At 47.9% G+C, this 25,488-nt stretch overlaps 1 protein-coding gene across 4 annotated transcripts in view; it reads left to right on the top strand.

Moving 5' to 3' along the window:
- RFX2 (regulatory factor X2) overlaps nucleotides 875-25,488 on the top strand; it is a 92,026-nt gene continuing 67,412 nt past the window's right edge. For 3 of the 4 annotated variants that reach the window (XM_018050919.1, XM_018050917.1, XM_018050918.1), the window contains exon 1: nucleotides 880-974. The gene's annotated coding sequence lies outside the window, so the exon portion shown is untranslated. Of the gene's footprint in view, nucleotides 975-25,488 lie in introns of all 4 variants that reach the window. The other variant, XM_018050916.1, reaches the window with a different exon arrangement.

The raw sequence follows: 25,488 nt of genomic DNA, 5'->3' as shown, positions 1-25,488 counted from the left end.
TCCTGAAGACAGGTTTCACGGAAGACAATTTTTTCCTCGGACTGGGAGGGGAGAGATGGTTTCCGGATGATTCAAGCACACTACATTCATGGTGCACTTTATTTCTATTATTATTAAGCCAGCTCCACCTCAGATCATCAGGGGGTTAGCTCCCTGAGGTTGGGGACCCCTCACTTAAGCAAATAGGCAAGCTATGTTCTGATAAAACTTTATAGGCATGGGGCTGGTGGAATTTGCCCCACAGGTCTTAGTCTGTTAACCCTTAAAGGAGTTGAAAATACTGGATTCAGTAAAATAAAATAGACTTTCATATAGTTTCCACGTGCTACCAAAGATCCTTTTAATTTTTTTACCGTTTAAAATATATATTAAAATTCCCAGCTCGTGGGCCATGAATATAAGTCATCTGTCTTGCGGATCGGATTCTGCTGACCCCGGGTCCAGACTGTACCAGAACACCGGTAGTAAGGCGTCTGGGTCCCCAAAACCCGGCCTTCCGGGAGCTGCACCACCAGCGCCGAGCCCGCGCGCGCCTCCGGCCTTCCAACCCTCCTTCGCAGAGCGCGCCTCCCGCCAAGCCCCGCCCCTCTTCGCGGCGGTTGGTCGAGCCGCGTCCTCTTCACGCCCGCTGACAGGCACTGCACACAGCCAGTGGGGAGCCGCAAAGTCTTGCGCCCCGCCCCCATCGCGCCCGTGGGAGGTGGCCGTGGGCGGGCCGTTGAGGGGGTGGGGCGCGGAGCCTGGTAACCGTTGCCGATAACAACGCCCCGCCCCGTCGCGGCAGGAGGGCAGGCGGCGCGAGGCAGGCAGGCGGGCGGGCGCCGGGAGCCGGAGGAGGAGCGGCCGCCGCCGCCACCGCCGCCGCCATAGAGACTGTAGCCGTGGAGACTGTTACTTACCAACGGGGACCAACACGCAGCAGCCGCCACCGCCGCCGCGGGAGCCGTTGCCCGAACTCCCGGCCCGAACTCCAGGTGACCGATGCGACCGCCCCGGGCTCTGCCCGGCCAGAGAGTGCGGGGGGCGGCGGGGATCCCGATCGGGGGTCGAGAGGCGGGCAGCGCAGTCCCTGCCGTTCACCCCAAACGTCCGAGATGGCGCGCCCGCGGGACCTCCCTCCTCACCCTGAGTCCCGAAGTCTCAGCTGAGTTTGGGGTGCCCGGGGGGTCCCCCTTTTCCTTTTAACCAAAGTCAGGGAGAGGTGGGGACCCATCACCTCACTTTTTTCAGAACTTTCTGAGTTGGGGGCTCCCGGGGAGCCGTCTTTCACTGTCACCCTCAAACTCCCCGAGTTGGGGGCGCCCCGAGAACCCCTTTCAAACTTTTACCTTCAAACCCCCTGAATATGGGACTCGTGGGGAACTCCTCACTCTGACTCCCCAAATCTTTAAGCTGGGGACGCCCGAGGACCCCTGTCTCACTCTTTCCCTCAAACCCCGAATTGGGGGGCGCCTCGGCAACGCCTGTCGAACTCTGACATTTAAACTTCTTGAATTGAAGGCGCCTGGGGGCTCTTCCTGTTAATTCCCCAAATCTCTGAAATTGGGGCGCCCGGAATCACTTCTCTCACTCCTAAACTCAAGTCGCTGAATTGAGAAGGTTTAAAGCGTTCGTTCTTACCTCCTTTTGACCTCGCCCCCAAATTCTGAATTTGAGGGTTTTCCTGTAGCCCCCTCCTCACTTTAAAAATCCGAAGTCGGTGCGCTGGTCTAGAGGAAGAACCGCTCCCCTCCTCGCTTTTTGACCACAAACTCCCGAGAATCGGGCTTCCCGGAGACCCGTTTCTCACCTTTTCACCAAAAAAGTTTCTCGGGTTTAGGGCTCCTCGAACACTTCTCGGCTGTCTCTCCTGGTAACCCCGCATTCCACAGTTTGGGGGATCCTGGATCCGCCAGTCCCTCGGCGCCCCTCAGGAAGCCCCTGTGCACACCCACAGCTCCCATCTTAGGACTGATCGCGAAGCAAGAAAAGTTTCACCGAAAGGATTTTTTTTTTTTAATAATTATTTTGTAAAGGGTTTGTGGCCCAAACTGCTCGGTGGCATTTTCTCCGGGAGTTGTTCGAGTGCTTGGTTGTGTGTGTGTCTGTGATAATCCATCCCCCACCCCGATCCCCCTCCCCCCAGTCTCTCCCCCCATCCCGACCTCCCAACCCCCGCCCCCAAATACTTTATTCCTTTTTTTCTCCCCTCTGGGACATGCCAGCGGCGCTCCCTCCACCTTCGTCCCCGTTGGTTTTTCTCGCTGCCGTGCTCGGAAAAGTTGGGTTTCCGATCCTAGTGGCTATTTACAGGGCCCCCGGGGCCCAACAGCCCCTGCCATTCTGGCGGCGGCGGCGGGGGTGGTTCATCGTCCTAATTTTAACCTCCTGGTTGCCCCGCAGGAATGAGGGAGAAGGGCAGGGTGCCGCACGCAAGTCCAGGGCTGCCTTTCCGCGGAGAGCTCATTCCTCGGCTTCTGGGTGTTTTAATTATGCGCCGCCCCCCGCCTCCCCACCCCCACCCCACCCCGCAGTCCCCTCATACAGTTATTTTCTTGCTCTGTGCCTCTGTGCATTTAACTGTCAGTGCAGGCTGTCAGGAGTTTTCCCCCCTCCCAATCAGCTTTATCTCTGCAGATCCAAAATATCAAACCTTATGCAAGGCTCTTCATGTTAACGAAGACTTACCCAACAAAATAGTAATAATAGTAATAACAACAGAAAACATTAACAATAACAATTTTCTCTGTTGCCTGCAGGTATTGGCAATACATTTTTGTCTTGTTGCTTCATACTCTGAAACATTTGTTTGCTTATATGAAGACCCTTACCCTCTGTGCTGGGGAGTACCAGGGGCTGATTACCTGTTCTCTCTCCCACTCCAGTTTAAAAGCTTGGACTGACTCTAAAATAATCTTAGAAATGGCTACTCATCTACTCTGGCCAGAGAAAAAACGCATATGGGATCCCCCCTGCCCAAGGAATTTGATTTCCTTAATTACTGCTGCTAATTTTGCCAACAGGCTAGGTAGAGTATGGGAGGGGACTGGGTAGTCTTTTTTTTTTTTAAAGATTTTTCATAATATATGATGGAAAAGATAACTGGTTCCCAGAGCCTGTGATATTGCAACTGATTTGGGTCAGGAAATGAGTTCAGAAACACTTTGGCCCTGTGATCCAAGCCATATGACTTATTTAACCCTGAAGGTGTGTTCCTCTCATCCCAGATAAACCCCTGAGATGCTGAGAAGGGGAGTCCAGGAGGAGAGGGACAGAGTTACTGGTGACACCCAGTAAGAGAACAGTTCCTTTGACATTCAGCTGATACGTGCTTTCTGGGTGCTGGGTACATATCACCTTAATATTTTTCTTTTAACCATGTTGATCACTGAAGCACTGCCAGGATGGAGCTAGTCACCAGAAATATGCCAGGAACTTATCTGGCTCTCATTCTTTAGATCTAATTTGTAAATTCAGATTTGAATTAAAATTAATTAATATGAATTTACATTTGATGAATTGAACTTTCATTAATCATAGAATTGAGTCAACATTTTAAATGTACAGTTTTGGTAGTCACATGTGGTGGTTTTGCTCATAAAATTCCAGGGCCAGGAGGAACCATATCTTATGGTACATTTGGCTCTTTTTAGTTAATGCAGGTTATCCACTTATTTATTTATTTAAAAAATATTTATTTATTTTTCTGGCTGTGTCAGGTCTCGGTTGTGGCATGTGGGATCTTAGTTCCCTGACCAGGGATCAAACCCAGGTGCCCTGTATTGGGAGTGTGAAGTCTTAGCCACCGGACTGCCAGGGAAGTGCCAACCACTTATTTAATCCCAACCACTTATTTAAATGACGTGCTCCCGCTACACACCCACATATTTGTAAAATGTAAACATTTTTTCAAAGCATGGGAGGTTCTCAGAGAAACTCTCCCTCATCAGACCCTCACTGAACCAAAGATGAGCCAAGGAATTCTTATCAGGAAAGGCAAACAAAGAGGGAGAGCTTGAGAGGAAGACCCAGAATTAAGGGGATAAGGAGTAGGGGCAGAGGATAAGGGGAAGGGCTGGGGAGAGCCCACCAAGTGGGTTGGCTGCTAGGGCTGGTGAAATTGGCGACCCTGAGAGGCAGCTTAAGGGCAAGGGCTTACAGTCCCCCAATCTGTTCCTCTGAAGACTCCCAGGTCCCTTAGTGAGTATCAGCCGGCTTCTCCCAGCTGCTCAGGCTAATACTTCGGAGTCATCCTCTAGCCCTGTGTGTGTGTATGTGTGCATGTCTCTGTCTTTCCCTCAGTCTCTCTCTCTCTCAAGCCATCAGCAAAAAAACCTAAAATCTAACCGCGCCTCACCACCTCCACCATCAGCCCCTGGTCTAAGCCTCTAGCTCCTCATGCCCAGATGCTTCCAGCCGTTCACTGAGGGTTGTATCATGTCCTGTTGTGTATTCCTCAGCTCAGAACCCACCCATGGCTCCCATCTCACTTGGAGCAAAAACAGAAGTCCATCCCCCAACTGGGGCCCCCAGCCCAGTCCCTCTTTAGCCTAATCTCCAACCCCATGTGCCTGCCTTCAACGTCACTGGCCTTCCCAGAGTACCTCAAACCCTCTGCCTGGAAAGTTCTTGGTCCAGGTGTCTGGGGGCTTCCTCCCTCACAGCCTTCAAGCCTTTTCTCAAACTCATCTTCCCAGGCCATTGACTTGCAAGTGATGGTACCTTTGTCCCCTCCCCCCACCACCCTGGGCTTTCTCTCTCTTTCACATTTATCACTAACACCCCATATATTACATAGATTGATTTTATGATTGCTGTTCTCTCATTAGAATGTCAGCTCGCTGCCAAGACGCTCTGGGTGTTTTATGAACTTCCGTATCCCCCAGGCTGAGAATCATTCTGGCACTGAGTGGGCACTTGATAAATATTTGTTAAGTGAATAAGTAAATGATCTCCCATGCATCTAATGGGAAAGCTGCTGTGAAAATGAAGAGCTGCTCTTTATCTACCATATCTCGCCTTCTGTATGACTCAGTACAGCTCAGATTGGATGAATGAAGTCAGTGGGAAGAGGGAAGGAAAAGTATGAGTCCCAGCCCTGGATGCTGCCCATGTGGGCTTCTGGGCCTGGCGCAGAAGGGGGTTAACGTTTATTAGCTCAGTGACTTCAGGTAAGGTTTGGCATAGGTGAAGGAGGTAATCACTTACATATTTTTTTAAAATACTGTTTGTTTTTTTTTAATGTAGACTGTTTTTAAAGTCTTTGTTGAATTTGTTACAAAATTGCTTCTGTTTTATGTTTTGGTCTTTTGGCCCTGTGCAGCATGTGGGATCTTAGCTCCCCAACCAGGAATCGAACCCACACCCCCTGTATTGCAAGGCAAAATCTCAACCACTGGACCACCAGGGAAGTCCCCACTTTATGGTCTTGATATTAGAAATAATATTATAACTGTGTAGCCCAAGGCCTGGTACAGAATAGGTGTATGACAGAGTAGCTATTATTATTGCTGTTGTTAATTTTATTATTAGAACAGAACAAAGAAGCAGTGTGGCCTGCCTGGGATGGATTTTTCAGTTTGGTTTCCTGACCACCAAGTGCTGAGGAGACATTCAGTAAATACTTCTTGCTCTATTGAGTGGGTGAGCCTTACATGGTCTGTTTTAAGTTGGGAAATACCCTTCAATTGCATAGAAATCCTCTGATATGGTATCTGCAAGCGTGAAGCTCTAGGCAAAACCAAATGTCACCAGAAAAGTATCTCACATCTTGGTTGGGGTATCGGTTCATCTGAAATTACTCCCCAAACATCACACTTTTTGATGGGTTTCGCCAAGCAGCCAGCTCAGCCAGCAGAACCTCCAGATGAGAATGTTTAAAAACTGGTTTCCCCTCTCTGTTATCGCTGTCACTTAGGTGCCAATCAGGTCAAAATCTGGAAATCAGTGGCTCAGAGGTGAGAACCGGCCTGGTGTTCGTGCCAGGACTTGAGTTGGGCCCTCAGGAGCAGACTGCCTGGCCTTACTCCTTGTTACACCTTGCTTCTTTTTTTCTTGAAATGCATTCCTATTTTATGATACTTAGGTTTTGTATGTTTCAAAGCAGGGTTTTGAGCCCTGGCAACCTCATTTTTAATTCTGGTCAATTCTATGACTTTCCAAGAAAAATGGTTGACTTCCAAAGCCTATTGATGATACATACAGCAACTGGATTTCAGACCCTGTGAATTAGATTATACCTGCCACATGCTGTGTTGAAAAATGGAAAAAAAGAAAAAACACCTTATAAAGCCATTAAAAGCCTAGAACTTACTTGTTATGGCCCAATATAGTGATGATTTGTCATTTACTATGTAATGAAGCCCAGATATGCTATATAATGTGAGCCTGTTTCTACTAAGATCTCTGCAGTTACTTTGAGTGAGTGTGTGTGTGTGTGTGTGTGTGTGTGTGTGTGTGTGTGTGTTTAAGTCTAAGAACTGGGCTATGGTGTCCAGGAAAGCTCTTCAGGAGGTGATAGCTGAGCTGAGACTGAACTGAGAAGAGGGAGCAGCCCTGTGCAGTTCACAGGGAGAGCCTTCTGAGGGGGCAGCAGGTGCAAAGGTCCTGTGGCAGGTGGAATCACCTGGCCCTGGTGAGGGCAGAGAAACGTGGCTCTGTGGCTAATGACTGGTGAGCAAAAGGAGGAGACACAGAGGGCCCCAGGGGCCATAGGGAGCAGTCTGGCTGCTATTCTAAGTATAAATTAGGTCTCGGGAGATTTAACCTCCTTCCGTAGCTGTCAGAGCCTTGGTGTCCAGTCGTTCACTGGAAGACGTACTTTCTAGACCTTTGCCATTTCTTCATCTCTCATTCATTCATTCATTCCTTTGTTCATAACTCTCTGAGTCAAACACTATCCTGTGAGGTTACAGAGACTAAGACCAACTAGGAGAGGGCGACGGCTTCAGAACAAGGATGGGCTGGAGGCCTCTCCAGGGTCCAGCAGGTACACAGAGGAGGCAGGCACTCACCTGGAGGGGCCATGAAAGGTGTCCAGGAGGAGGTAGGCTGGAGTGGAGCTTTGAAGTGCAGGCAGACAGGTGGGGAGAGCTGTGGCGCTACTGTGTTTTCGGAAGCTGAACACAGGTAATGGAGGAGACCAGGCGAGAGAGGAGAGCAGGTGTCGGCCTCCATGGTCTGTTTCTGGAAGTGAAGGCTCGCTGCGGCACGGCCACACTCATCCACCCACGTAATCTCTGGCTGCCTTTTAGAGGCCACGGCGGGATAGACTATTTGCAATGGGCACAGAATGTGAAACTCAAAGCCTAATGTATTTACTGCCTGGGCTTTTACAGGGACAATTTGCCTACCTCTGACTGGATGAGTGGGACTTGTCTGGTGCCAGGACAAGAGGTTTGTTGGGGAAGATCTTTGCGATCCGATGGGATTTTGGTAGGTGGAGTGGAAGGCCTGGCCTCTGGAGGCTGGTGATGGAGAATTATGGCTGGTGTGGTCCAAGCCTGGGGTGACAGGGGCCAGGCCGACTACACCAGCCGGGGATGCTTGGGGAAACAGAGGTGCAGGGTTCTGGGGGCTCCGAGGGCCCAGTGACTTCTTGTGGGACAAAGGACTGGAAGGAGTCCAGTCTGACTTTGGGGATCAGGCAGAACAGGCCACTTCAGTGAGTCAGGGGTCCCAGGAAATGCTAGTGGGGAGAAGGGTAAGGAGTTGAGGCATGGGCATGGGCTTGGCTGGCTTGAGACTCATGGGGCCACTGGAGAGCAGGCAGTTTTCCGCCAGGCTACTGGATTTTGGGGTCCGGAGATGGGGAGGGAGGCAGTCCAGGCTGGAGGTCAGGATCTGGGTGCTGTCAGCACGTCATTGCTCATTTCAGTCGTGAAAATGGATGCGCTCACTCAGGGAGAAGCCAGACAGTGAGAAGAAAAGGCCAGAGGCAGAACCATCCAAATTCCAAGAGCAGGAAACCAAGAGTCAGAGGAAAGCATGTTTAAAAAATGATAGCAAAACACAATGACATAAAATTTATCATTTTAACCCATGTTATGCACACAGCTCCGTGGCACCAGGCACATTCACATTGTTGGGCAACCATCCCCACCACCCATCCCCAGAACTTTCTCATCTCCCAGACTGAAACTCGGTCCCCATGAAACACTGACTCCCCACCCCCTCCCGCAGCCCCTGGCCCCAGCATCTACTTCCTGTCTCTATGGCTTTAACTCCGTGAGAGACCTCCTATGGGTGGAATCAGACAGCATTTGTCCTTTTGTGTTGGTTTCTCTTACGGAGCTTTATGTCCTCGTGGTTCATCCAAGGTGTAGCAGGTGTCAGTGTCTCCTTCATCTTTGGGGCTGAATAATATTCCACTGTGTGGATGGACCACAATTTGTGTATCCATTCATCTGTCGATAGACACTTGGGCTGCTTCCACATTTGGCTCCTTGAATCATGCTGGACAGAGGAGGTTTGGCAGGCACAGGGGGAACCAGGCAAAGAGCTCTGAAGCCAGAGGAGGAAGCAACTCAAGGTCTGAGCACCAGAGGGTGAGATTTGGCAGAAACCAGAGAGATGAGCCAACAGGGACAGTTCCCCAGCAAAAAGGGGGAAGGATATGTCTCCAGAGAAGGACAAGAGGTTTGGCTTACAAGTGCCTGTCTCCTCGGCAAACTGTTGAAATCACACTAATGATATAGAAGCGGCCCATTCCTGAAGTCGCAGCAACACTTAATTATGCTTGTATTTTTAAAATGTGAACTGTTTATCTTTTGGAGACAGCGCCATGTTTCCAGGATACGTTTCTGTCCAAAGGGTGACCTGCAGGGTAAGGCCTGGGAAGCAATTTCCCCCAAAAATCAACAGCCCACAAAAATGTGTTCCAGCTCCACCCGTCTAGGAAGCACCCAAAGAAAACACCACGCAGAGGTTCCCCACCTCGCCTGTCCTTCTCAGAATACGCACAGATGGAGCCTGCTGGAGAAAAAATAAATTCGGAATTCCAGACCCACCGAAAAGAGCTTGAAGCATGTGTTGAATTTTTAAAAGAATTCTTCATCTTCTAGAAGAGTTCACCTTCCTGGGGACTTCTCTGTGTTTAGTGCTCCTAGGGTCTCCACCTGTTCAACCAGTGCTATGGACCCCAAATATGAAACATCTGAGTCACTTACAGTTAGCCAAACACTTAAGTGTATTCATATATCATCATGTAGGGAGTTACAAGGGGAGAAGGTGATAGAGAAATTTTAAATTGCTAGCAGCCATTTGCCACTGACATTTGGACTGGAAGTTAAAACGTGAAGTGGGTATAATTCCAGAGCTCCTCAATTGTGTAAATCAAGGCATGGTGATACAGCCAACTCTTAAAATGACAGGCAGGCATGAATAGGAGTTACTTCTGGAGACTTCCCTGGTGGTCCAGGGGCTAAGACTCTGAGCTCCCAATGAAGGGGTGCCAGGTTCCATTCCTGGTCAGGGAACTAGATCCCACGGGGCACACAGTAAAATCCCACCTATGTTCTGCAGCTAAGACCTGGAGCAGCCATATAGAGATTTTTCTTTTTTTTTTTCAAGAAGGTATTTCTGGAAGCCCTGTAAAAAAATTCATCGCTGGCCTTAGTCCATGCCTGACTGAGCCTTTATCACTGGAACTGGACTGTGCTCCTTGGGGAAACTCGGCAGGGACCGGAAGAGACTCACCAATGAGCGATTTTCTAGCTGAACAAACTGCAGGATGGCAGAATAAGATGTGGCGGCCCCGCCTAGATTCTGACTGGGAAGCTTCTCCCTCCCTCGAGTATGTGGGGTCTGCAAGGCCTCGCTTCTCCGGGTCTTGTAGCTCTCATGACCACAGGAGCCCACCTTCCTCTCCCCTCCTGTTCTGCAAGGAGGGTTTCTGTAGTCTCAGCTCTGCAGCAGTGAGCACACTTGGAGTCACTCCAAGATCCTGCACGTAGACTTCGTGCCTTGGGCTCCCAAGTCTTACCTACCTCTTCATCCCCTCGCAGTCCACCCCGCCATGGCTCTCCTGGGCTCCGGCAGGAGGAGGGGTTGGGCACATTCTCTCTGCTTTCTGTAGCCAAACAGATGGACTGGCCCCTCCCCGTCGTTATAACCACGTGGCACTTAGCTCAGTGTTCAAGGCTTGTCTCCATCCAATCCTGCTTCTCTTCATTACCCATCTTTCACGACGTCTCTGGATGGGCTTGCGATGCCTTAAAAGAGGTCTAATACTTGGGTGTCCCCTTTCTTTGAAATGTCATTTCTGCTGATGAAAACTTACCTCTTCTCTGATGCTCTCTCTCCAGGGACCCTTGAGATGGTCATTGGTGAATTAAGTGGGAAAGCAGAAGAGTAGGCCAGGTTTCTCCAACGCATCACCATTGACTTTGGGGCCCGATTGTTCTTGGTGGGATGGTGGGGAGGCCGTTCTGGGCCTCGTAGTAGGTTGAAGAGCATCCCTGGCCTCCAGCTGACCAGAGCGCTCACTCCAGCCCCCCAGTCCTGATGACAACTCTGTCCCCAGCACGTGGCAAATGCCCCCTGGGGGGCAGAACCAGCCCCTAGTTAGGTACCCCTGGATCGGTCAGAAGTACCAGGGCATGTAGGTTTCGCATCCCATGCTGCATCGTGGCTTTATGTATCTCACCTCCTGTCCTCAGGTGTGAGCCCTCAGGGGACAGCTGTCCCTGCCGCACTTCCCGCACGCCTTTGTACTTCACACATGAGTGACTCAAACCCTTGAGCCAGAGAGCTCTTTAGGCCTACGTTGAGTAGCAAGTAAAAATCCCGAAATCCTTGCCTGCGATTTGGTAACCCTCAAAACTCCGTGTTTTTCAGTTTGGCAGTTCCTCATAGAGTTACCATATGGCCCAGCATTTCCATTCCAAGTGCGTACCCCAAACAATCCAAAACCCACCATGTCTACACCAAAACGTGTACACAGTGTTCATAACAACATTACTCATAATGGCCAAATGTGAAGATGACCCAAACATCTATTTGTAGAAGAATGGATACACAAATGTCATGTACCCATATACTTGACTACTATTTGCCAAGTGAAGCAAATGAAATACTGATAATACTACAACATGGAGTTGTATGACTCTTGAAAACACTTTGCCAAAGGAAAGAGGCCAGGCCAAAAAAAAGCTCACATATTATACGAATCCATTCATAGGAACCATCCAGAATAGCAAATCCACAGAGACAAAAAGTCACTTAGTGGTTGCTGGAGGTTTTGAGGGTGGGGATGTGCAATGGGGAGTGATTTGTAATATATAAAAGTTTCTTTGGGGATGATAAAGATATTCAGGAATTAAATAATAGTGATGGTTATACACATTTGAGAATCAGTAAACTTTATATTTAAAAAAACAACAACAACCTGTGTTTTAGATTCAGCTTAGATTAACATTCCAGCCCTTTCAATATGTAGTTTGTGTTTTTGTTGTTGTTTTGTACCAAATCCCAAGAGAAATTTTAATCAAAGACCCCTGCTGCTAATTGACTCTCCTTTTGGCCCAGCTGAAATTGAAGGTTCTTCTCCAGAAAGCAGGGCTCTTCCTGGAGACAGGAAGTCTTACCACCCAATTGCTGCTGGGTCCTAAAGCCAGGAGCCACGTACACAGTTGTTGCTGTTCTTAGCGACTGCTAAGTTGTATCCCACTCTTTTGCGACCCTGTGGACTATAGCCCACCAGGCTCCTCTGTCCATGGGATTCTTCAGCCAAGAATACTGGAGTGAGGTGCCATTTCCTCCCCCAGGGGATCTTCCCAACCCAGGGAATGAACCTGTGTCTCCCGCGTTGCAGGCAGATTCTTCACTGCTGAGCCACCACGGAAGCCCATGCCATACACCGTGGAGGATGTTTAAATGCCTAATTTTACATCAAGCCAATTGCAATGGCTTGATTCATATTCGTTTGCTTTGGAGCTTTTCAAAGATTTCACTCCATTAAAAAGTCGATTTGAAACAAGCATACTTACGTCAGTTAGATTTATTTCCTCCACAAGACATGGCACTCAAAATTTGTGAAAGAACTCTTCTTTCTGCAGTGGGATAGGGCCACAGTCATCACTGTTTGGAACCAGATTTTATTTATGGTGGTTCTGGTCATTTGCAAAGGATGCCAAGTGCCAATAAAACTTCACTTATGGGCGCCGAAATGTAAATTTAGTATCATTTCCATGTGCCACAGAATAGTTTGACTCTGACCTTTTGTTATTTTTTTCGACCATTAAAAAATGTAAAGGGACTTTACTGATGGTCCAGTGGTTAAGATTCTGGGCTCCCATTGCAGAGGTGACACAGGTTCGATCCTTGGTTGGAGAACTAAGATCCCACATCTCTCAATGCAGCCAAAGAGTAAACAATAAATTAAAAAAAATTTTTTTAAGTAAAAATCATTCTTGGTTTGTGGACTGTACAAAACCAGGCAGCCAACTGGACTGGAGTTGGCCTTGGGCATGGGCCATGGTTTTCTGGCCTCTGCCTTGTGATGAAGGATGGAGTCCAGTGCATTCATAGCCTGTTTTCCCCGAGAGCCCCCACCAGCCCAATCTCTCTGCCCTTCTCCTGGTCCCCACCCCCAGGACACACACACTTCCCTGTACAAGGTTCTTGCTCTTGAACTCCCCCACCCTCCCTATCTACCCCACCCTCACCCCTCCACCCCCATGGGAAGGTCCTGCTTGTCCCGCAGTGTCCATTATGAGACAGTCTCAGGTTCCCTGACCCTGGGTTTATCTTCCCAAGTTCTACCTGGAGTCAGCACCTGTCACCTTTAGCTCCGATGGCGTTATTTGTGTGTTTCCTTTTCTCTCTTCCCTGGTGGCTCAGATGGTAAAGAATCTGCCTGCAATGCAGGAGACACGGGTTCAATCCCTGGGTCAGGAAGATCCCCTGGAGGAGGGAATGGCAACCCACTCCAGTATCCTTGCCCAGAGAGTCGCATGAACAGAGGAGCCTAGTGGGCTACAGTCTATGAGGTCCCAAAGAGTTGGACACGACTGAGCTACTAACACTTTTCTCTCACACACAGTATAAGACCCCTGAGGGCAGAGATCAGGTCTGTCTTTGTGGAGCACCAAATAATTCGTTGAATTGACTCTGCTGCTGCTGCTAAGTCGCTTCAGTCATGTCCGACTCTGTGCAACCCCATAGACAGCAGCCCATGAGGCTCCCCTGTCCCTGGGATTCTCCAGGCAAGAACACTGGAGTGGGTTGCCATTTCCTTCTCCAATGCATGAAAGTGAAAAGTGAAAGTGAAGGCGCTCAGTCGTGTCCGACTCCTAGTGACCCCATGGACTGCAGCCTACCAGGCTCCTCTGCCCATGGGATTTGCCAGGCAAGAGTACTGGAGTGGGTTGCCATTGCCTTCTCCTGAATTGACTCTAGCTCTTACTAGATCAAAATCTGACCATTCTCTGAAATCATTTCGCTTATTACTTTCTAGTAACATAGGGCCTCATGAGAGATTTGTGATTTCACAGTTGGGTGACTTACCCTAGGAGTCCCCTGGATCACAATTTTCCAATGGAGACATAACGTGAGTTGTGTGTAACTTAAAATTTTCTAGTAGCCATGGTCTCAAAAGTAAAAACAGGTGAAATTAATTTGAATAATATTTTTTATTTAACCCAGTATCTACAAAATATTTTTTTTAACCACAGCCTCTATATGAAACCATTTTTATTGAGGTAGTCCACATCCTTCTTGGGGGGCTAAGCCTCTGAAATCCAGTGTGTGATTTACACCCAGCACGCGTCTCAGTTCAGGTGGGCCACATTTCAAGAACTCAGTAGTAATATGTGGCCACCATGGACATATTAGACAGTGTGGGTCAAAGTGTCAAATGAGGTCAGGCACAACCTTTAGATCATCCTGAGTCTTTTATTGATTGATCGGCTGAGCGAGGTTCTCTAATTTTGGTGCGAGGGCTTGGTTGCCCTACAGCAGGTGGGATCTTAGTTCTGTGACCAGGGATTTAGTACATGTCCTCTGCATTGGAAGGCAGAATCTTAACCACTGGATCACCAGGGAAGTCCCCATCCCAACTCTTTTTAAAAGACAACCACTTAAAACGATAATAATAATGATAAAAGGTGACCAGTCTTTGAGCTCTCGACTGTCTTCAGTCCTTCGTAGTCTCTCAGTTTGAGGTCACTCACAAGATCTGAGGAGCACAGGTCCCCCCACCTCAGATGTTTGCCATTTTCTAAAGTGATCATGGTTGAACTTTGTGAACAGGTGTCCACGCCTGGCGGCTGGGCAGTTGGATCCCAGAATTCTCGAGGGACCATCTGGGGACTTTGGGATCCTTGTGGGCAGTTCCTGGAAGTCTGTTTACTTCCCCTCTTCCATTACAGAGCCGAAGTCATATCTTTTCACTGTAGAAAAAAATCCAACTCGTTTTAAAAAATAAAGAAGAGAAAGAGAGCCTCTGGCTTCCCCCTCTTCTCTCCTCCTGCCCTTCCCACCAATGGTAAAGTTCAGTGCGGTTGCTTTCCAATTTTGTACACAGATAAAACATCCTCACTGCTACTTTCTTATTCTTTCATCGAAATGTAACTGATAAAAATTCACCCCTATGTAAAGTGTACAATTTCACGGCTTTTAGTATCCTCATGGGATTATACAGTCATCACTGCTATTTCTAGAACATTCCATCACCCCCAGAAGAAACCCCCTGACCCTCCCGCAGCCCCTGGCAGCCCTTACTCCACTCTGACTCAGTGGACTTGCCTGTGCGGCGCGTTTCCTGTCTGGCCTGCTGTGCTGCCTTCTCTCACCGCCATGTTTTCCAGGTTCGTCCGTGCTGCGGCGTGTGTCAGTGTCCCTTCCTTTTTCGTAGGCATGGGATGCTCACTTTTCTGCGCGTGCTCTTCTCATCTGATATTCAGTCTGTGTCTTTCCTTGTCACACTGTGTGTCTGCTGCGTCTCTCTATGCTGACTGTCTGAGCTTCCTCTGTACAGATGTGTCCTGAGGCACTTACTTAGCTCCTTATTAGGGGCATTTCATTCGTACTTTTTCAATTTCATCAGCAATGTTGCAGTGAATGTCCTCATCCAAATATATTTATGCATTTGGTAAGATGTTTACAGATTCCCAGAAGGGAAATCGCTGGGTGGGAGGGAACTTCCTTTCTTTTGCATTAGCTTGTTCTCATGTTCTTACTCCAGTCTTGCAGCAGTGGTCACTTCCAACCATGTCCTTGCCTGAAACTTACGCCCTCTTCTCCCACCCCGGCCCCAGCACCCTCACACTCCTTCACAATCTGCTTGTCCTTTACCCTTAACTTCCGGTCTCATTCATAGCATAGCAGGTCACAGAACTCTGGACAATCGGGTGAACTTGTGTGTCCCTGCCTGACCACCAGGAAAATGCACAGTGATCGCCCCCCTTGGATCTGCCCGGGATTTCAAAGATTCTGGGGCTCCTCACCCCCTCTCCCTGGACCAGCCCATTTCGCAGCCCACGTGCAGCTGACTCAGCCCCGTCCATCACTGCCAGCTGCGCCACCTGTGCCTCTGGGGGAGGCCCAGCCATTCGGCAGGTTTGTGCCGACACAAGTTCACGCTTGTTGCCTTGACTCTGAGCCGAGGCTTGCGTGGCAGCAGCGCTTCCCCACTCCCATCCCTTCCAGTTCCCTGTTGGTACGTGGTTTCCAGCTGTTGCCTCGAATCCCCATCAGAGCATTTGCTCAGCTGTGGTGAAACCAGATGACTGGTCCCTCGGGGTCATCGTCCTCCAGTGCCAAGTGGGGGCCCGCTCCTGCTGGGGTGTCTCCTCCCAAGTGGGGACCCCGTTTCTCGTGCAGCCTCTAGATGCTGCTCTCCAACCTGTCTCTCCATGTCATCTGACTTCTCATAGAGTTTACACTGTGACTCTACACAAATGACACAAAACCAGGATCCAGACCAAGTGGAATAAAGTTATCCACCCCTAATCAAAGCTGTCGCCCCACTTTAAATGTAACAGATCATATGTTTCTTTTTAACATCCTTGAAGACTTCTGAGACACCTAACTTGATTTTCCTTTATTAGTGTTTCATGAATATGAAATCTTCTAGAAACTGCTTGCTTCTTTATCCTCCAGTGGTGAGGTTCAGTTGGAAGGAGGGGTACAGAGCAGGAAGTCTTCATTTCTCTCAACTCTCAAATTAGGACATATTCTCCTTTCAAAGTCCTGATGGTGGGAAGCCCGCCCCTAGCTATCCCCTCCTCCCTCCTTCCCGAAATTGGTTATGTTTACGGGACACATCTGACCAAACATTGTGGCGTTTTAAAAGCAGGCTTTCTTACACCTTCCCCCACGTCACTGAGGTTTTCAAACAGAAGGTCTCTTAGGAATAGTGTGTGAGAAGGATTTTTGTCCCTTAACCAAGTTTACTTCTGAAAATGGTACAAAGAATTCCAACTGAGTCAGCTCTCAGGCCTAACTTCCTCATGGTTGGGAGCAGTGCTGTATTTCACTTCTTTCCAGGTAAAGAACAAAGGGACAGGGACTTCCCTGGGAGTCCAGTGATTAAGACTCCACACTCCCAATGCCCAGGGCCCGGGTTCAATCCCTGGTCAGTGAACTAAGATCCTGCATGCTCTGGAGCAGCCAAAAAACTAAAAATAAAAAAATATGGGAACAAACTCGTTTATAGAACATCTTTTTTGCTACTTGTCTGGCATCTGCCCGTACCTGCTGGGTCATTTTCTTTTAATTGAGATAAAATTCACATAAAATAAAATTTACCATGTTAAGGTACAATGCAGTGATTTTTAAGATATTTACAATGTTCTGTATCCATCCCTATCTAATTCTGGAAGTGTTTCATCGCCCCCAAAACAAACCCTGTGCCTGTTATGAGCCTCTCCGCATTCCCCCTCCCCCAACCGCTGGTAACTGCTAACCTAGCTCCTGTCTCTGTGGATTGGCCTGTTCTGGATGTTTCCTATAGTGGCATCCTATAATCAGAGGCCGTTTGCGACTGACTTCTTCCACTGAGCATCGTGTGCCGAAGTTCATGGACATTGTAGCAAGTGTCAGTGCTTCCTTCCCTTTCATGGCTGAATTTTATTCCATTGTATGCATGGACCACAATTTGTTTATCTCTTCATCCAGTGATGGACATTTGGATTATTTCTACCTTGGGGTTATTCCAAGTGATGCTGCCGTGAATGTTTGTGGACAAGTTTTTGCGTAAACATCGATTTCCATCTCTCCTGGGTGACTACCTAGGAGTGCAGTTGCTGGGTCATATGGTGACCAACTTCTAAAGGAGGTGCCAAATGTTTTCCACAGCAGCCACGCCATTTTCCGTCCCCGCCAGCAGTGTAGGAGGGCTCCAATTTCTCCTCGTCCTCGCCGACACGGTCTTCTTTTCCCTTGTTTTTATTATAGCCAACCTAGTAGGTGTGAAGCAGTATCTTGTGGTTTTCAATTTCGTTCTTTTCCTTGCCCATTTGTATACCTCCTTTGGAGAAATGTCACCTCAAAAGTGTGAGCTTCTACAATTTTCTTGCATCCACAAATTCTTTTCCTTTGTGAAATGTGCAAAGACCTGAATCATAAAGATGGGGGAGATGAGCATCAGAGCTATGTGGAGGGGGTGGTGGAGGGGAGTGAGGGTCAGAAGCCACAGGGCAAGAGGGCTGTCCTCTCGCTTCCTTGTGACCGAACTCCTGCTCTGGCTTGTGGGCACGTCCTTTTCAGAGACTTCCTGACAGCCTGCATCCTCTTGCTTGAGGAGAGAAACTGGGCAGGGATGTGGGCGATCACCCTCCAAATGTCCTTGGTCTCTGAATGCTCACATTTCCACACCAACACGCAATTAGACATGACATGGCCTGTTGGACACCTGTCCATTTGTCTACCCTCAATTGTTTTAGGCTCTCCCTTAGAGATAAGAATGATTATTATTATTATTTTGCATTTTAAAGCAGTAGGAAAAAAACAAAATTAACAATAGTTTAGAAACACATGAAATTCCATGAAATTGACATTCCAGGGGCCATAAGTGAAGTTTTATCGGTACACGGCCACACTCATCCATGTACGTATCAACTGTGGCAGCTTCCGCCCTACATTGGAGGGGCTAAGTAGTCTCCGAAATGAGCATCTAACCCTAAAACATTCACTGTGGGGCCTTTTACAGGAAAAGTTGGCTAAGGGCTGATCGCCCAGTTCTTCTGGTTATATTTGACCTGCATTGGGTACAGCATCGAGCGTGTATGAACATGATGCTGGCTTGGAGGTGTGTGAACACTTGGACGTGCCGGCACTGTTTAACGTTATTTTTCACTTCTTTTAAGACAAAGGGGATAATATTTACTGTATTATCTTTTCCCGGTTGCTGTAATTAAAGAGTCTTGGTCTGGCCACACCCATCCTGTAGGCCGAGTCCCCTTTCTTCCTATGTCCGTGAGGCTGGGCCTTCCCCTGTTCCCAGCACTCTGGCCGTTCTCTCTGAGAAGCCTCCTCATCTTTCAGGCCCGGTGAGCTGGGCTGAGTTTAGACCAACACATGGAGTGGGCAGGTCCTCTGCCGTCAGGAAGCTCCAGTTCTTCTTCCTTCGGATCTCCTGCTCACCAACACTCAGCCCTGGTAGCAGTCCCCCGTGGACAGGTCCCTCTCAGAGGGTCACACCTGCTCTGGAATTTGGTGCCCGAATCATGGCGCCCAAGAGTAATTTCTGAAATGAAAATCACTGCTCATGTGGGAAATCCAGCATCTAGAACCATTGTGTTCATGTTGGAACAGATGCTTAAGAAGTCAAAATGTGGGGACTTCCCTGGAGGTCCATTGGTTGAGACTTCATCTTCCAATGCAGAATCTGGTGGTGTTTGCCACCTGGCCGGAGATCTAAGATCCTGTCTGCCGTTTGGGGTGGCCAAAAAAAGGAAAGAAAGACAAGAAATAGACAAATATCTGAATAAACATTTTTCTAAAGCTGATATTTAAAGGGCTAATAAGCACATGGAAAGATGCTTAATATTACTCATCATTTAGAAATATATGAATCAAAACCACAATGAGATACTGCTTCACACCATTAGGATGACTAGTACTGAAAAAAAAAAACCCAGAAAATAAAAAGTATTAGCAACAGGATAGAGGAGTTGGAAACCTTGTGCATAACCAGCAGAATGAAAAATGGTGCCGCTGCTGTGGAAAACAGTATGGTGGGTCCTAAACAAATTAAACATGAAAATTACCTTATGGTCCTGCGATTCCTCTTTGGATAAATACCTAGAGACTTGGACAAATACTTGTACACCTGTGTTCACAGCAACACTAGTCACAGTAGCCCAAAGATGGAAGTAACCCAAGAGGCCATTGAAAGATGAATGGATAAGTAAAATATAGTCCATCTGTACAATGGACTATTATTCAGACCTAAAACAGAAGGAGATTCTGACACCTGCTACAACCTGGATGACCCTTGAGGACTTGATGCTCAGGGAGAGAAGCCAGACATAGAAGGACACACACTGTCTCATTCCACTCATAGGAGGTCCCTGGAGGAGTCAGATCCACAGAGACAGGAAGGAGATGGTGGGGCCAGGGGCTGGGAAAGGGGAGGGGAGTGAGTGTTTCATGGGGACAGAGTTTCAGTTTGGGAAGCTGAGAAAGTTCTGGAGATGGATGTTGGGGATGGTTTCACAACAGTGTGAACGTGCTTAATGCCGCAGAGCTGTGCACTTAAAATATGGTTAAGCTGGTAGACTGTGTGATATATATTCACCACCATTTAGAAATAATAGTGCATCTTTCACTCCACTTGCATTTTGCAGTGCTGCGCTAGAGGAGGCATATTCTTTCATAGTTCAGACCTTGTTAAGTCCCACCTCTCCTGCCAAACCTTAGGGTCACAGCTTCAGTAAGGGCCCTGAGAACCTGTAAGTGGTCATTTGATAGTTGAGTGACGTGTCATTAGCTCATTTCGCTTCCACACCCTCACTTGGGAAGTTTATACTCTTGGGTTGACGGGCCTTCCTAGATGAGAAAGCAGGGGAGGAGGGGAGACTGAGGGCCAGTCTGGCCACTCACAGGTGTTCCTGCACCAACCACCAGGCCTCCTGGGCTATTCTGGGCAGGCACCCTGTGCTTGGGAACCTGGGCGCAAGAAGGTACATCACAAAGGAAGAAAAGTAGAATCGATGTGTTCAGAGTCATTTGAATGCCCGTATGATAGCAGGTATTTTTATGCCAGGACTTCCCTGGGAGCTCAGGCATAAAGAATCTGCTTGCCAAACAGGAGATTCGAGTTTGATCCCTGAGTCTGGGAGATCCCAGGGAAAAGGAAATGGCAACCCATTCCAGTATTCTTTCCTGGGAAATCCCATGGATAGAGGAGCCTGGTGGGCTACAGCCTGTGAGGTCACAAAAGAGTTGGACACAACTGAGCGACTAACACAAAATCATTTTATGTGAATATGAAGATGAGTAAAAATGAAAAAAAATTTTAATTAAGCGTTTAAAATTTTGTTACGTTGTTTAAGACATGAATCTTAAATGACCCTCGGAAACAGCACAGCATGCCGCATGCAGGGGCCCAATCTGGCATGCCACCTGTTTTTCTACAGGTCCCACAAGCTGAGAATAGTTTCTTCATGTTCCAGTGGTTCAAAAAAGGAAATCAAAGGAATAATATTTTGTGACACGTGAAAATCATATGAAAAGCAAATTTCAGTGTTCATAAATTAAGTTTTATTAGAAGAGAGTCAGGAGTAGGGCGAGGCCAGTAAGACAGTCATCTTGGACACAAAATGTAAGGAAAGGCCAAAGAAAACCCAGCCATCAACACAAATTGTATCCTTTTAAAATATTTATTTTTTAATTGAAGGATAATTGCTTTACAGAATTTTGCTGTTTTCTGTTAACCTCAACATGAATCAGCCGTAGGTATACATATATCCCTTCCCTTTTGAACCTCCCTTGCATCTCCCTCCCCATCCCACCTCTCTAGAGTAGTTAATACAGAGCCCCTGTTTGAATTTCCTGAGCCATACAGCAAATTCCCCTTGGTTATCTATTTTACATATGGTAATGCAGGTTTCCATGTTGCTCTTTCCATACATCTCACACAAATTTTATCTTGATGCACTATTGGAAAAAAAGCAAAATCAGGGACCTCCCTGGTAGTCCAGTGGTTAAGAACCTGCCTTGCAATGCTGGGGACACTGGTTCAATCCCTGGTTGGAGAACTAAGATCCACAAGCCACAGAGCAGCTAAGTCTGCACACTGCCAACTTCTGGAGGCCTTGCACCACAATGAAGATCCTTTGGCCATAACTGAGACCCAAGGCAACCAAATAAATACATATAAATGCATATTTTAAAAAATCAAAATCAATGCCAGAAAAGTCCATAATGAGCACTATATCAAAATCTTAAAGACAGGATTAGTGTCTCCAGTTTTTCTCATCTACCCCAGGTTCATTCCTTGTGGAAGGTCCTGGGCAGTTTTCTAGAGATAGGCACTGAGTAGAGTAGCCTCAACAGAGAATTTGGGGCCCATGAAAGCAAAACCACTTATGCTCTGGCCCTTTATAGAAAGTTTGCCAATACTTGATTGAAATCAATTTATTCTGTTGATCCCAAACAGCAAATAACTATTAATATAACCAAAATACAAATTCAACACTTTGTCCATTGCCTCCGTCTTGGGTGCTCTTTTTTAAAAAAAATGAATGTACACTCATATTTCATTTTTGGATAATGGTATTTATAAGTCAATAAGGACAGTTAATACTGAGCTCATCAGTAAGTCAACACTTGTGGGCTGTGATAATCTACCTGCATGAAAATAATAGAGGCCACTACTTTATTTTTTGTTTCAATATTTATTTATTTGGCCATGCTGGGTCTTAGCTGCAGCATGCACTCTTGTTCCCTGACCAGAGATTGAACCCCGGCCCCCTGCATTGGGATCAAGGAGTCTTAGCCACCGGATCGCCAGGGAAGTCCCCATCATTTGCTTTCATGTTGACTAAATACTGAATGAGTTAACCCTTCATTCACTGGGGTGACTGTGCCTTGGCTTCCTTGCAAAGTCCTGTCCATCTTCCATATCTAGGTCTTCAGAAGCTCGATTAGGAACTTATGAAACATTAATGATCAGTAAAGTGCCACACAAGCTTCCTCCTCCCTGATTCTCCTGCTTTCACTCTTTATCCCAGTGGTCTGAAAAGAGGGCTCTTCTAAGAACATGAAAAGTTGAAAGTAAAAGTCTTTCAATCATGTCTGACTGAATTCTCCAGGCCAGAATACTGGAGCGGGTATCCTTTCCCTTTTCCAGGGGATCTTCCGAACCCAGGGATTGAACCCAGGTCTTCTGCATTGCAGGATTCTTTACCAGCTGAGCTACAAGGGAATCCTCTAAGAATACAAGTGAGATGATAGTGTACCACACTCCCCCACCCCCAGGGCTTCCCTCACAAGCTAGAATAATATCCTGACTATTGACTGTGCCCATGGAGTCTCTGCTGGCGTCTCTAACCCCCCTGCCCTCCTCTACTGAAAGGCCTTTGCACCCGCGACTCCCGGTGCTGGGCGTGCTCACTCCCACCTCCCTGCGGGTCTGGCCTACTCTCAGGTCAGTGCCACCCTCCATGGTACCCCTAACTGGCCTGTCAAGGCCCCCTTCTCCCCCAGGACCCCCGACTGTCCCCCATGAGATCTCTGGAGTCACCTTGTGTTGCTGGTGACTGGTTTCTTGTCTGACTCCCCTGCCCAAGAATGTTGGTGCCCCAAGCTGGGCTGTCATCACCTGTGAATCCTCAGAGCCTAGAGTAGTGCCTGCACTTAGCAAATTCACGCTGTTCCTTTGGTTCATTAGTAGTGGACAGTTACATACACACACTCCCAGATTCTTGCAACCACCACCCACCCAGAGGGCAGAGAGCAGTTCCAACACCCCAGTACGTTCTCTTGAGCTGCCCATCTACAGTCAGACGCTCAACCGCCCACCCCCCCGCCACCATCCCCTGGCCACCCTGCTCTGTCCCCAGCCTGCGGTTTCCCCTCCACAACCTCATTTAAGTGGAGGTGCACAGCATGTACCTTTACCTTTTCTTTCAAAAATTGCCATTTTAACCACTTAAAAAAAATAATTTGATTTATTTTTGGCTGTACCGGGTCTTCGCTGCTGTGCAGGCTTTTCTCTAGCTGTGGTGAAAGGGGGCTCCTCTCTAGTTGGGGGGCACAGGCTTCTCATTACGGGGGCTTCTCTGGTTGCAGAACACAGGCTCTAGGGTACTCGGACTCAGTAGTTGCGGCTCCTGGGCTTTAGAGCACAAGCTCAATGGTTGTGATGCATGGGCTTAGCTGCTCCGAGGCACGTGGGATCTTCCCAGATCAGGGATGGAACTGGTGTCCCCTGCGTTGGCAGGCAGACTATTCACCACTGACTCACCAGGGAAGCCCAGCATGCAGCTTTTGAGACTGGCTTCCCTCACTCACTTGATGCATCTGAGACTCAGCAGGCTGATGGGTGTTGCAGGAGTCTGTTCTTTTTACCAGAGTCGTATTCCATCGTGTGAATGCACCACAGTCGCTTTATTTAGTACAGTTTCTTTTAATGTTCAGTGTAAAATTAATATCAATATTAAAGGCTCCGGTCATGAGAGTGGCAGCGTACTGTAGACCAAGTAGGTTGAACAGTACGGGTATTCCCTGCTGAAACAGGATGCTTTAGGTACAGCCTGCACATTTGCAAGAACTGACTTGCCTTCAAGTGCTTACAAATGTATCACCATTTTTTAAATGAAACATAAGTAATACAAACGGGGATTCCCTGATAGCTCAGCTAGTAAAGAATCCTCCTGCAATGCAGGAGACCTGGGTTCGATCCCTGGGTTGGGAAGATCTCCTGGAGAAGGGGAAGGTTACCCACTCCAGTATTCTGGCCTGGAGAGTTCCAAAGGTCGCAAAGAGTTGGACAAGACTGAGCGACTTTCACTTCCAAGTAATACAAACAACCCTACATACAATTTTTTAAAAACCTATAAAGGGCTGTCATCTGTAGAAGTCGTTAATAAATGTAAGTTTCTCTCTCGTCCTCCTGACTCGCTCGCCTCTGGCAACATAAGCGTTGTTAACAGCATGTGTGTCCTTCCTGACCTCCTAAATAGATTTACCTGTTTTATAGTGTATATCTCGTATGTGTGCTCAGTCGGGTCCAACCTTTTCGCAGCCCCAAAGACTGTAGCCTGCCAGGCTCCTCTGTCCGGGGAATTTTCCAGACAAGAACACTGGAGTGGATTGCCGTTTCCTCCTCCAGGGGATCGTCCCCACCCAGGGATCAAACCCGAGTCTCTTTGATCTCCTGCACTGGCGGGTAGATTCTTTACCACTGCACCACCTGGGAAACCCTTAGAGCATATAGACCTGCATTTTATATATATGTGTGGCTGCACCAGGTCTTATGCTGAGGCTTGTGGGCTCTTTAGTAGTTGCAGTATGTGGAATCTTGTTCCCTGACCAGGGATGGAACCCGGGCCCCCTGCATTGGGAGCTCGGAGTCTTAGCCCCTGGACCACCAGGAAAGTCCTGATAGCTAAATTTTCTTAACATAGATTCTTTCTCAAATATTTGAAAATCTTCTGCCAAGGCACCGTAGATCTTGGAGATCTTTCTTGGAGAAAGTACCTCATTCTTTTCAATGACATCCTGGTATTACAGCAAGGATGTACCATAATTTATTGGATGGTTTCCCTAAATGATGGACATTTGAGTTAGTTAGTGATTTGTGACTTCAAATAATGCCACCCAGAATGTTGCCCATATGTCCTTTTTTTTTTTTTTAAACAACTTTAATGAGATAAATTTCACGTACCATCACTTTGGCCCATTTAGAGTGTGCAGTTCAGTGGATTTTTGTATATCCAGGGAATGGAGCCATCACCACTAACTCCAGAACATTCCATCATGCCAAAAAGAAACCCCATGCCTGTTAACAGTCACTCCCCAACCCTCCTTCTCTCTAGCCCCTGACAACCACTCAACCACTCTTGGTTTCTGTGGATTGCCTGTTCTGGACATTTCTCATCAGCATAATCACACACTATCCACCCTTTCGCGTCTGTCCTCTCTTGGTGAGCATCATGCTTTTGAGGCCTATCTGTGTTGCAGTGAGTGTCCATGCCCGTCACCTCTTCGTGGCTGAATAATATTCCAGCCATGGATGGAACTCGTTTTGTTGAATCAGCTGACAGACAACTGAGGCTATGAGGAGCCATGCTGTTGTGCACATTGGTGAACAGTGTCTGTGTACCTTTCAGAACACGTGTGCTTCTGTAAGATAATTTCTGAGAGGTGGGGAAGAGACACCACTCTGGCTAGCTCTTCATTCTCTGGTGGTTCAGGCTCACACATATCCTTGGTCTCGAGAGATGCTCGGAGGTCACTTTCTGCAGAGGCAAACCCTGCTTCTGGGTGAGAACCACCCCTCCTCTCCACCACCCAGGCTGCCCGATTCTGCTTCGCTCCTGGCACACGCTCAGGGGGATA

The sequence above is a fragment of the Capra hircus genome, chromosome 7 (assembly GCF_001704415.2).
Source record: "Capra hircus breed San Clemente chromosome 7, ASM170441v1, whole genome shotgun sequence".
In the NCBI taxonomy this organism is placed as follows: Eukaryota; Metazoa; Chordata; class Mammalia; order Artiodactyla; family Bovidae; genus Capra; species Capra hircus.
The sequence above is the reverse complement of the archived record's forward strand: the minus strand, read 5'-3'. Positions and strand labels throughout refer to the sequence as shown.